The 9,960-nt window shown below is 31.6% G+C and overlaps 1 pseudogene; it reads left to right on the top strand.

Moving 5' to 3' along the window:
• The first annotated feature begins 401 nt into the window (after positions 1-401).
• LOC149549538 (casein kinase II subunit beta-1-like) lies at positions 402-1,281 on the top strand (annotated as a pseudogene).
• Positions 1,282-9,960: the final 8,679 nt, after the last annotated feature.

Here is a 9,960-nt window from a genome sequence, read left to right as displayed (position 1 = left end):
TTTGAAGTAAATAACCACTGCAACTAATAAAGTTTACTTTGCAAGAACCCATTTGTGCAAAAAATATCTCTATTTGGTGAAGGGTTAATAGGTCTAGAAAAGAGTAGCATATAGGTAGCAGGACAAGGGGAGGGCAAGAGAAATAATGAGGAAGAATTGCAAATTTCTACTTGTACAACTAGATGGGTATATCAGTCACTTAAGAAGTAAATTGTTAAAAAATATTACAATAATCATATCCAAGTATCTACTTAACTTGTACTTTTGGCACATTTTGTTGATCATCCCAATCAAGGTGATACAACTCCAAATATTCATCAACATTGTAGGAGCTGGGAAGCTTATTAAATCTTCCTTCATTATACTAAATCTCAATACCATTTGTTTATCATGATGTTTCTATGAATTCCGTTCACTGTATTTTGGAAAAGTTACTACATGAAATCAGTTATATGAATGATATGCAACACCTCCTTTGTATTTGTTTAATTTTAAGTATCAAAATAAAAAATGACTGAAATCTTCTATATTTTTTTCTTATAGATGATATATTAACCTAGGAACATAATGAGTTGGTGGAGTCTACTCCTGAGATGCTTTATGATTTGATCCATGTCCATTATATTTTAACAAGCAAGGGGATGAATGCTATGGTATGATGTGATCATAAATTAGTTGAACCTAAATAGGATTTAGGTGCTTGTGCCAGTTGCATATGATCCTTTTTTTGCTCTTGATATTACATGTGTAGCTAGAGAAGTAGAAGAATAATGATTTTGGAAGGTTCCCAAGAGTTTACTATTTAGGTCAGCCATGTCTCCCAATGGGCTACATAGATATTCCATGAATAAGCCCAATGAAAATTTACTATCCAAGGTCCAAATATCAAGGAAGTGTCATTAATAAAGCATGTTTGCATAAATTTAGTCTTTAAGAAGTCATACATTTATAGCATGAGTAAATGGTGATTTCTATATGTTAGGTTTTCATTTAATTTCATATATAATATTTTCAATTTTTTGGCTAAATCTGTAATGTGGAGGTATTTTAACAATTTTCCTTTTGAGAGAAAATCAGTACTTTGAGATACAAATATGCATCACTGATGGTGTTATATGCCCATATAATTTCATCAACTAAGATAGATACTAATGGGGCATATTTTGGAACAATATTTCCACATCTTTTTTTATGACATATGGACATGTAAAGCCATCAAAGCTAGTTCAAAGTTATGTTCCAAAGGTATTTGGGTTTAAAATCCACAAAAGTGCTAAATGAGCCATTATAGAGAAATATCCAAAAAACATCTGGGTTTAAAATTTAAAAGAGGGAAGATGAACAATACATAAAGGTTTAAAATGTAGCTAGTTGAGACCAATGGCTCCTAGCAAGGGGCCTATTCTATTGATTATTTTCATTTGAATTCTTATGTTATAAGTTTATTGTGTGTCACCTCCATTATTCCCATGTACAGTTTGTCTCCAGATATTTCACTACGATTGTCCCATGAAAGTGGAGACCACCTTCCATTAGTGATATTGGTTTCATATCTCTGTGCCTAGCCAAAATTGTTATTATTATTCACATTTGTAGTTGAGGATGGTAAAAATCTATTCCTTTGTGGTGATGTAAAACGAAGTAGCTCTAAATCATCAACTTTTCCACAACCCTTCCCTTTGGTTTTGGTGGGAGTTCCATTAAATCTTTGAGAACTAAAGAAATTCTCTATACAAAGACATGCAATTTTATGTTGCTATTCAGAAATTGGTCAAAGGGGTGCCCTCATAGAACCAACCATTGTTGTTGAAGGAAAATTAGAATCATATGGCTTTTTCGAGCCTTTCTTAGTTTCTTCCTATGGAGTATGTTTCTAAGAACTTCTACAGAAAATCCTTAGAGAAGACATTTTGTGCAACATGTTATTTTTCACCCAAAGAATCATCCATTTTATCTAGTAATATAAAGCACTCTTTCAAGATTGGATAATGAGATCTAAATCATTCTATAGTTCTTGAGCAGAGAAAACACCAAGGAAACAAGATAGATATTACTTCTAAAAGGGTGTAGAAATCTCTATAATTTTTCAAAACCTAGAATAATGAAATTAAGGGAACCTTTAAAAACTAGAATATCATGCAATATCACACATATGCTGCTTTTCATCAAAAAGCATTTTACATCTTGCACAATTTTTTTATGGGAAATAAATTAATCTAACACTCAAGCCAAAATAAGTAGGCACATTAAGGACCCTATTATGATTCAAACCCAAGATATTGTTTGACCTCATGCTATTTGTGCTTGCTCCCCATGGCTTATTTTGTCCTTTCTCTACCCCTTCTCTTACTTTTTTCTCTCATTCTTATTCTTTTTTTTCTCTATATCCTTTTTATCTCCCCAAAATATGATGGGTTCTATGACAAGTTAGAATGGATCTTAAGTGAATCTACATACACACAACATGAGTTGTTGAGTCTTGATTGAAAATAACTTAGAGCTATGAAGGTGTGTTGTAACTCTTCATAAGATATCAGATATATGTTATGATGGATGTATGGGATAGCTTGTGTTGGATGCATTATGAGATTACATGATATTCTCTCTTTATTGGAATCAAGTGTACACAAGTTTCTTTTCTTCGTTTCAATATACCACTTAATTATGTGGCATATCTAATAGATGTAAAAGAAGCTATTCACCTAATGTGATTGAAGAGAAAGGACATTGATCTCCTTTGGATAAGGATGCTGCACAATCTAAAGATGGTATCCCATCTTCATTGCCTCAAAAGAATTTCCAAGATATCATATAAGATCTCCCCCATGATCTATGAAGGAACATTGTAACTCTTCATGAGATGTTGAATATAAGTTATGATGGATGTATGTGATGACTTATGTGGTGGATGCACTATTAGAATACATGAGTCTACAGATGACTCATGTTGGCATTCATGTATACAGATGAGCATTATGCATTGGAAGGACATATTAGATCATGAAATTTCATTTTAGGTATGAATGGTAGGATACCATCTTTCAGTCTTGAAGCATCTTTGTCAAACATCAGGGATCCATGTGCTTTCTCTCTTAATTGGAATCAAGTGTGAAGAAGTTGTGTTTCTTTGTTTCAATATACCACTCAATTATGTAGTGTACCCAATTGGCACAACACAACCTTTGCACCTAATTCAATTGAAGAGAAAGGACATTGATCACATTTGATAAGGATTCTTCACAACCAAAAGATGGTTTTTGTACCCATAGTTCACAGTATTTAAGGTGAAAATCACATTTATTCTCCAACCCAAGGGTTTGTCAATGAACAATGATCACTCATTTCTCTGTTAAAACTAATTGAAAACTAGTGCCACCAAACCAAGATACTTTTTATTTACTATCTTAACATATTCAAGATAATGGAGACCTCAAAGACCCTCAATACAAATTAGGATAATGGAGTGTATAACTAGGGTCATCAGATCAATTGGAGGATCTTAAGACCTATAATGAAACTAAAATAATGCAATTCCTCAATCACTTTGTAAGTCCTCAAAAGGACTAATGGTTGGTTGTAATGGATCAAAGTTTTCCAAGTTTCAATAATATTCTTAATAAGGTTTCTAGGAGTCTAATATAGGTTGTGGATGAGTCTATCACTTTAGGAAACAATTCGGAAGAAGTCACATTTTCAAATAAAGCCATTTATGGTTAAAAAAAATCAAATTTTCAAATAATAACAACTATCTTAGGGAACTATTATTATGTTATGTTTTGGTTTAAACATTTAAATCAACACTAAGAGTTGGTTGGATTATTTTTGGGAGTTATATTAGAGTCTTTTTAATAGCAAAGGGTCTATGTTACAGGACAAGAGAGAAGGTATTGAAATTGGTGTATACAGTTTTGGGCAAACAACAAGCAATAAACTATTCAAACTTTGCATTTTCCTTGATCTATCAATTCTCAATTTGATTTATTGAATTTCAAATTCTTTGATAGGGTTTTTAAGTCATTTTATTTTACTTTAGATGTGCTTGCAAATATTGCAGTGACTCACTCTTGCACCAGTTACTATTAGCCTATTGTTTGTATTTGAAGTTTGCTGCTGCGATAGGGTTTATGAATAATATAACATCATTCCATGAATAAAAATGCCTAACTCAAAAAATATTAACTTGTATTATAAATGACTAACCAAGCATTTGTAGAGTTGGATTGAATAGAAGTGATCATAGTGAAAAATAGAGAAGGAAAAATAATGAAATTGGTGGATAAGGTATAGCAATGGCTAATTTGGTCAAACAAGGAGTGTGTTTTATGTTTGGGAATGTTACATGATTTTCATTAGATGGTGAATCCATCTTCAATTTGTTTTAGGAGAGTGTAGAACTGTGAGATTGTGGAAGCCATAGCTAATAAGGGTTTTAAGGCACAAATTAGGGGTTTTGATGTTGTAGACCCTTTGGAGTTAATTTCCTTTGCATATGAACTTTTTAAGGCATAAATATTTACTGTCTAGTAGTTGGGTTTGATAGGATATTATTTGTTGATACTTCCTTTGGAAAATTAGTCATTTCCGTGCATTGAAAACAAAAGTACAGTCATATATAATGGTATTGACCCAAAACATGCATATGAAATTTTTTGATATGTCATAGAACATTGAAAAGGGTATCCATAAATACCATCATATTTTTAGGTGTCTTGGAAGAAGTCTAAGTTATTTGGGTTTTTGTTCTACTACTAGTCTACTAAACAACCTACTAGGTTTTTTTAATAGTTTGAGGAAGATTTGTGTGGATTGGGGTAATAGAATTGAATTGGAACCTTAGAATGCTTGATTCCAATTTTTTTAAAGTTTATAAAACCAAACCATTCATTTAGGATTCTTGAAGACAGTCTTGAAAAATCAAATCCTTGAAGTATTTGATATGATTGATAGGCTAGAGTGCCTAAACCTCTAAAATTTCCAACTTTTATTATGTTTTGAATACCACTAGCCTACTCAATTTTATCAAGAAATTTTGAAGGATAAAAAAGAAGGATATATAGATGAGAATTGGAGTAACTATAGCTAATTCAAATTATGGACATAAAGCTTAAACTACACATTAACAAATATTATCAGACCTTGTTTACATTAATGTTATTCACTTGAAATTTTTTTTTTTTGACTATAGATAAATACCATTGTATGATGGTGAGGGTGGGCCATGAAGATATTAATATCATTTGTCTATCTCCTTTTAATAGTGTTTTCTTTTTGCTATGGGAACCCCTATAAAATAGGTAGTGTTAAAAGGAATATTATGGCCCCAGACAAGAAGATTAGATAGAGAAGTTGAGGAAAATTTTAGTATGCAATAATAGATTGATTGGTCATGATGTCAGCTAGTTGGAATGGGTCCTAGTTAATATACAAGTAGACTTGATAATCTCCAAACAAATATATACTATGATGGGCTCATGAGAAAAAATAAACTAATTATGATCCACCTAATTCTAGTTTCTGTAGACTAAGATAAATTTTGGGCAAATAGTTATATATATTAGTAGACCTCACAATCTTCAAACCAATATAATATGATGTATTCATTGTCAAAAATACAATATTTATGACCCACCCAAATCTAATTCCTAGAGACTAAGATAGATTTTTAATAAATAGATAAATATAGAAGTTGACTTCACAATCCCCAAACCAATATACCATATGCTAATGATAAAAAAAATACACTAATTATGACCCACCCAATTCTAGTTTGTGAAAACTCATGTATTTTGGGCAAATAGGTAAACCATTCAAAGGAACCTAGACTTCCTCATGTTTCTTCTCCATGTCCAAAAACTCAAGAATGACAATTGGTTTAAAGATAACCTTAAAAGATGTGCGACTAAGAAATAGAGGTAGAAAAGGTGGAGGCCTTTCTATTGGAGGATTCATTTGATGTTTCAACCATTACTTGAGAGGTATTTTTCATTAGTTTTTTTTGGATCTGCCAGTTACAAAAACTTTCCAAAAAAATTCACGTTGAATGTATGGAATGCTATCAATAAGAATAATATTTGGTAATCATTCATTTAGTAGGAAAGAACAATTTTTTTATAAGGCTTCAACCTTTATAACAAAATGCATTATTGTGCTATTGAAAATATTATGAGTCTCTAAAATACTAAAATGTAATCAATCTTGGAGAATTTGAATGATATATTTCTTTTATTTTTTTTACTAGTGCTATGCTTTTTGTAACTATTTGAGCTTGTCCTATGTTTGCTATTGCATTTTCAAAAATCTACATAGAATTTGATGTCACTTTTCTAGTTGATGAGATATTTTGGCTAAATCATGTATCATTCAAAAGATTTATATTGAAAGATACTAGTTATTATCATCCTTTGTATTCACAAAAGGCATTCAACAAGTTGGAGGCTTAGTAAAATTATGGGAAAAGCTTGGGATATTTAATGCAACTTTCCCAAATAAACTATTTCCCATTACTACATGAAGATAAAAAGGTGGTAGAAATTTTATCTAACATTGGTAACAATGAGAGAGGATCTAATTACTAATGAAAACATGTAGCATTAGTCTCACCGAATTCGTTTCCATTCACTGAGTCCTATTTTAGATGTTTAGCATTCTTAGAGACAATATGGTGGCATCAAGGAAACATTAAAGGCATTGATTAGAAATAAAGTGAATATAGAGAACTTCATGAAGGATTTAGGTGACAAGCTAGAAAAATTCACTAAGGTTATCAAGTTCCTATAGCATTAGGTTGACTGGTCAAGTTGGAGAATGGAGAAAATACCACCTCCTACTTTTGTTTAGATAGCATAATCACAACATAGAAACTCTTGAAACTTTTGTTACTTATTAGTTATGGAAGATACACACTCAACCTCTCCAATAAACATGGGCATACAACAAACAAAATTACTCACTTTGATTGCCTAAACTGACATCGATTTTGAAGAAATAAGACCCAATTTGTTGCATGGAGTTAGAAGAAAAATATGAGTCCTTCCATCCAATTCTCAATAGTTTACATCATGAAACCAAAGAATACTTTTCCCTCTTTGAAGTTATGAACATTCCTTCTTTAACAGTTAGACTAGTAAGGTACTTCTGTATGATAGTGGCAATACAATTCATCTAATCTTCTGGTAAGGTCCATGAAAATTGAATGTAATGCTTTGGAGTGCCTTTTTATCTCAACTATTTCCTTTCCTTGTCTTCAAATAGACAAAGAGAAATTAAAAAGTCTCAAAGATTATCTTCCTTTGATTTTGGATCAAGTTTTACCACTCAAGCTACTACTGTATTAAAAATATGTAGTTCATCTTTGCCACCAAACATTTCTTATTTAGGAGCATTTAGGAGCAAATTGCAAATTGTCACACTATCAGAAAAAGTGACAAACAACTAGTTTTGGCCTAGAAACTCTCTAAACTTTACCTTATTGAATTTTTCTATCAAATTCACACCAGGATTAGTCAATGGTAGCTGAAACCCATACAAGTTCAACTAAGTAGAATATTATCCTTTACGAGGATATACTTCTCCTGTGAGAACATTGTCTCTTTTGAAAAAACTTATTTACCAACTTTAAAATCAATTTTATGTTTATTATGTAATTCCATGAACCTTGTAACTCTGATATATAAACTGAAGTTAAAAATAAATATGATCTGTCACCTGAAGATGCTTGTTATCAAGGATCCTCTTAAGCTCTTGCAACATTCTAATTCTGTCAGTGTCAATGTTGGTCATAGCTTCAAGAATGAAAATAGAGGAGTGCATGATTTAAATGTATTTTAAACTCAATGTGCTAGAATTTAGAGTATCTAGAATTTATTAGGTCATCTAAAATCCCCATCAAAAGATAGGTTATATTGAAAAAGTTAACATATTTTCATATGAACTATTTAAACATATTTTTATTTGTGCAAGTAGATCATTTAGAATCACATGAAATGGTAGATGGGTCTTAAAAAATTAATATAATTTCATATGAAATAAATAAACAAGTCAATTAAATCTGATTCATGCCACACTAAATATAAAACTAGGGAATTGATTCATCTAAAGGAAACCTCTTTCATGGGGTGATAACAAATAATGAGATTTATGCAAGTAGAAGAAATGAGTGGATTTCACAACTTATAGGACATATCTAGAATAACATACTATAAAATATCTTCTTTAACCCAAAGATCCTTTTCATCCTCTATCCATCTCATCAACTTGTGTTCAATGGTAGATCATGGCATGTAAATCTGTGTGATATGGCCATTTTTCTTATAAATATGCTTTATGAAGATGAAATGTGTAGGATCATGTACTATGTTTTATTGGAAACTTATAGGTGTAAATCATTACTATGAATGATTAAAAAATTACTTAAAATGAATTGATTCTTGAAGATGTTATTTATAGTATTTGATTGATAAATAGATAACTAACCTTTCTCTTAAGTAGTTTGAGTTGGAAAAATATATTGGAGAATCTATGTGTAGAATGATAATTCCTAGAACTCTTATGGCATCTGTATACTACTTTGTATCTCTATATATTGAGGTGTTTAGTATATTTCCAAGAGCTACATTACGAGGTTTTGAAACAGTCATTATCAATATCAGTATAGAAATGACTGCCTACAATGAAAGGATGTAAACTTTGTTGAGTAAAGCAAGCACTTCATTACTTATTTTACCAATTTATTTTAAGAGGTACTAAATTCAAAACTAACACTATTGAAATAAATGTAATGTATACTTCTTTTTTCGTGGGTCCCTGGTAATGAAATAATAAGAATTATCAACATACCACCGTCATAAGACCTATCTCAATATCTCCAAAGACCACTCCAAGAAAAGCTCCCATGCAGACTAAGAAATCAATTTTGTCAACTTGCTAGAGATGATAAGCTCCAGGGATATCAATTAAGCGAAGCATGGCTGAAATTATAATGTTAGAAAGGACTACAAGGGAAGGGTAGTGAAAGAGTGGAGTCAAGAAGAGGAGAGTTAACATCACTCTAATGGCCATCACAATGTTTTATACTACTATCTTGTAGCTAGCATTGAAGTTTATAGCTGACCTTGAAAAGACACCTGAACAAACCTCATGTATAGTAAAGAAAGGCTATTCAATACTAAAACACAAAAAATTTAGTGCCATACTAAGTCCAAAACCTAAAGCTTTAGGTTTCCAAACAAATAAGAAGCCCAAACACTTACCAGTGGTAATCATCTCCTTGTTGCCATCAATATGGTATTTCTTAATGAGCCCAAAACCTCTACCAATTTCTATTCCTTCTTTTTTTTTATGTCACCTAGATCAGCCTAAATGAATATGACATATGAAGGTATCATGAGAAACAACCTTGAAGGAAACACTTACCTAATAAGGGAAACATTACTCATTCACCTTCCATAGTATAGCCCTACCTAGCTATATCTTCTCTAACATTTGTGGTATGAGTGTTCATGTGAAGCACCCAACTTTCTAAACCACATAGAGATAGGGCACCCAAGAAGGGACTAGGCCAAATACCTACCAAGAACTAGCTGATACCCCAAGAATTTAATTGTTTATGATGGCCAAGCTTTGAACTGTCTAGATTATAGGAAGATTTCCCCACTACTTCTCATTTCCTAGGCTAAAGATAAGAATGAAGTCATTATGGAGGAACCACTAAAAATATCCAGCCATTTTCCACTTCACAATTATGGCATGAAATCTCACAAGAAAAAATGGTCAAAATCACCAAAGCTAATGCGAAATCTTGTGAAATCACCAAAGTTCATCCTCCCACAAAATCACCAAATGTAATGAAAAATTTATTAAACTTGAATGCACATGCTCTTTATCAAAATTTTGTTGGTCAAAATTCTATTATGACCCAAGTTGGTCAAAATGTTGACCAACTTGGGAAAACTTTGCATATTT

The sequence above is a fragment of the Cupressus sempervirens genome, chromosome 7, assembly GCF_028749045.1.
Source record: "Cupressus sempervirens isolate cs-2001-9-10 chromosome 7, ASM2874904v1, whole genome shotgun sequence".
Lineage (NCBI taxonomy): Eukaryota > Viridiplantae > Streptophyta > Pinopsida > Cupressales > Cupressaceae > Cupressus > Cupressus sempervirens.
Note: the sequence above shows the minus strand (reverse complement) of the source record. Positions and strands in the feature narration are given on the sequence as shown.